The sequence below is a fragment of the Nomascus leucogenys genome, chromosome 4, assembly GCF_006542625.1.
Source record: "Nomascus leucogenys isolate Asia chromosome 4, Asia_NLE_v1, whole genome shotgun sequence".
NCBI classification, from domain to species: domain Eukaryota; kingdom Metazoa; phylum Chordata; class Mammalia; order Primates; family Hylobatidae; genus Nomascus; species Nomascus leucogenys.
Window position 1 is genome coordinate 138843611 of NC_044384.1, and position 4082 is coordinate 138847692.

A 4082-nucleotide genomic window follows, 5' to 3' on the forward strand; every position below is an offset into this window, starting at 1 on the left:
GTTTATAAAACAGCTACCTTACCTTTCTGGCCTCAATGATTTGTTTACCTGCAGAGACCTTTCTCAGCATGGCTCGTCGTAATATCGTATCTTCCCAGCCATTTTGATTTTTGCAGGAAGGGGCCTTATATCCAAGGTCATGACAATCAAAATTTCCCTTAGAGATTGTTTTTAGAAAAGAGCATGAAAGAGGATCCCTTTCTTCTCACAGTTGATGAGCTGTCACCCATTGTGTCTGCTGCAGCTTGGAGAAAGGAGAGGTTAAGTAAGAGACAAGCTATCACGCCGAGCAAAGCAGAGGCAGTAAATGAAGAGGAAAGTGGATGACATTTGAGTCCCCTGTCCTAATCATTACCAAGGCCACCTGCACTCTGATATGGAAGTGCTGAGAAGGGAAGAGTGTGGTCCCTTTGAATAATACGGAAAAGGGGAAGGGAAGTGCTGGGTAGAGGAGGGCATGGTCCCTGGCTAGGGCTCCACCCCCACCGACCTAGGTGAGGACAGGCACTCCTGCCTTCCCGCCCAAATGTTGCATATCCCAAGACCACCCTGGCCCGCCACGCCCCCACCCTGGGCCTGTAAAAACCCCAGACCCTAGCAAGGCAGAGACACAGGTGGCCAGACATGGAGAGAAGCACATCAGCAGAAGACAAGGCAAGGGGCAGGCAGGCAGAAGAGCACACCAACAGACTGCGGCATGCCCTCAGGCCACTGACTGGTGGGACGAGGCGGAGTTTGGCCAGGGCAGTCAGAGAGCTGGGGTGCCCAGTGGCCCAACTCCAAGGGAAGACCATCCCCCTGATAGTTCCCCCATTGACAGAGAGCTATTTCCACTCAAAACTTTGCACTCATTCTCCAAGCCCACTAGTGATCCAATTCTTCCAGTACACCAAGGCAAGAACCAGGGATACAAAAAGCCCTCTGTCCTTGCAACGAGGTAGAGGGTCTAATTGAGCTTGTTACCAAAAGCCGCCTATACATGCAAACTCAGAGCACCCTGTAACACATGCCCACTGGGGCTTCAGAAGCTGTAAACAGTCACACCTAGAGTGTGCGGCGGGCAGCGTTGGAGCCCCACAGCCTGTCCGTCTGCATGCTTCCCGAGAGGTGTGAGCAGCGCGGCACTGAAGCAGCGAGCCACTCCCCCTGTCTCATGCCCTGCAGGGGGGACAAGGGAGGTTTTCCCATTTCAACTCCATCCAATAAATTTCCCTCCTTGTCTCCCCCTACTCAATCTAGTGTGAGTTGAATTGTCTCTTATAATCTAAATTAATTATGGGTCCAAGTGTTAAGGCCCATTGGTTACGTTGCAGTCAACAGAATAAACAGCAGAATAAGGGAAACTCCCAACTTCATTGTAGTGTCTTCTGGTATCCAGTATCACTAGTATCACTAATAATAATAAAATAGCCACCAGGAGTGATACAGTAAAGAGGACTTGCCTGGGAGTTAGGAATTTGAGTTTCTAGATCCAGTTAACTCTTCTACTAACTCACTTGGGCTCATAAGAAGGTCGCTTTTTCCCTCTAAGGTTCACTTTCTTCATATGTAAAATTAAGCCAATGTTCTCTTCTTACCTTATTAAAGGTCAGTGCACCTCAAAGTGTCATGAACATGATTCTAATACGTGCTGCAATGATTAAATGCCGACTCAGTAATTTGACCCGATTGTAACCTAAGAGATTATTTTTTCAAGCCACGTCATTATACTGATCAGGCCACTGGAAACCCAAAAACCATCCTTCCCATTTACCAAATTCTCCCTTATCATTCTTTGATCCACCGCTCGCTTCGGCAGCACATATATCATTCTATGATCCAGACAAAGAAGGAAGTGAGGAAAAATTCACAGTAAATGGGGGTGGGGAAGCATGCAACTTTCAGACAGGTCCTGATCATCTCATTTCATCTGGGCCTCTGCCCACTGTTTTTTCTTTTCCTCTCTCTTACCAAGTGCTATGGTCTGAACAAGTCCCCTAAAATTCATGTGTTGGAAATTTAATCCCCAGTGCAAGAGTTCTGGGAGGTGGGGTATTTTGGGAGGTGTTTAGATCATAAGAGCTCCATCCTCATGAACAGAATGCCATTAAAAAAAAAAAAGCTTGATGGAGGGAAAAACTTGACCCCCTTTTGCCGTGCTGTTCCTCCTGCCATGTGAAGACCCAGCATTTCTCCCCCGGGAGGATGCAGCATCAAGCTGCCATCTTTGAAGCAGAGACCACACCCTCATCAGACATGGAATCTACTGGCAACTTGATTTTGGACTTCCCAGATTCCAGAACTGTGAGAGAATAAATCTCTACTCTTTACAAATTACCCAACCTCAGGTATTTTGCTATAGCACCCCAAACAGACTAAGACATTATGTCCCGAGCAGAATTGTCGGTATGAGATCAAACATGACTCCACTGTACACTTTGGTCAAAACTGGAGGGTCAGCACAGCAGATCTGCTCAGTCGTCCTGAAGCCTGGTTGGTATTTTCAGTCTCTTGAAGACCTCTCAGATGCCTCTTACAGGCTCTGTTTTTCAGGTTTTCTATGGTGACTGGTTAAAATAAGGGAGGCATTGACTCTTAAGATTGGAAATCTCTACCATAAGTTAGATTAAATGCTTTTGTTGTTTTTGTTCTGTATTAATATCTTCTATTTGCCAGAATCCTAAAGTATCAGGCTGCGTGTGGTGGCTCATGCTTATAATCCCAACACTCTAGGATGCTGAGGTGGGCAGATTGCTTGAGTCCAGGAGTTCAAGACCAGCCTGGGCAACATGGTGAAACCCCATCTCTAATAAAAATACAAAAAAATTAGCTTGGTATGGTAGCACATGCCTGTAGTCCCAGTTGCTTGGGAGGCTGCGGTGGGAGAGTCACCTGAGCCCGGGAGGTCGAGGCTGCAGTGAGCCTAGACTGAGCCACTGCACTCCAGCCTGGACAACCAGAGTGAGACTCTGTCTCAAAAAAAAAAGTAAATAAAAATAAAATATCTTAGGTAGAATCATAAATTAAGCAGCAATAATAACATGTTCATTAATCAAACAGATGTTAGTCAAATGTAGTAAAATAGGAAACAACCAGTTTTTAGTATTTATTGTTGTTTAAAAATTATTTTATTTAATGGTAAGTTTACATAACTTAATTTTCAGTTATGGCTATTTTTAACAATTAGATTGCAAAAACTGGGCTCTTATGAGGCAGTACAAGCCCGCATAGGCACACGACTATTTATGACCCAGATATTACACTTCTAGGTATATATCCAAAGAAATAGGTACATGTGCTCTCAAAAGACGTGAACAACAATTTTTATTGCAGCATTTTCCATTATGGTCAAATATTAGAAAGAATCTAAAGGCCCATTATTGGTGGAATGGAAAAATAAATTGCTACATTTTCATAGCACAGAATATGAGTCAGCAATAAAATTGAACAAATGACTGCTTCAGCACACTCAAGGAACAGAATATTGAGCCAGGTACCAAACAGTATGTACTGTCCGATTCCATTTACAGAAGTTTGGAAAAGCGGCAAATTAATCTAGAGTGATAGAAATCAGAAAATGAGCTTGTTATATTCTGGGGTGGGGTAGGGCAGGGGAGTGACTGCAAGGTGCCTTATAGGAGCTTCTGGGGTGCTGGCAAAATCCTATTTCCTGTTCTAGTTGTGGTTCCATGAGTGAGTTTCTGCATAAAATTTCATGGAGCTGTACCCTTAATGTTGGCACGTGTCTATGTTATGCTTCATAAGAAAGTTTACATTTAAAAAAATCACTTCGGGAGTTATCGTTCTTTGTTCTCACTTCCCATCCCACCCCCCACCCCCCACTAGGGAATGTAATGTGATATCCGGTCCTGCAAAAAAATACACTGATTTTAAGAAAATTGTTGGGAAAAGTGAAGATGAGAGGCTGCTTATGGTAGAATCCCTGGATGAAGGGGAAAACGTGGCCTGGCCCTTATGTGGAAACCTCTTTCCCAGAGGGTGAAAAACGTTTCGTTATAATGACCTACTCTCTAAGAGAAATGCCTAAGTAAGATCATATTAAATTAAAGTTTAGGGAAGATAACAGAAACCACCAAGAAAAG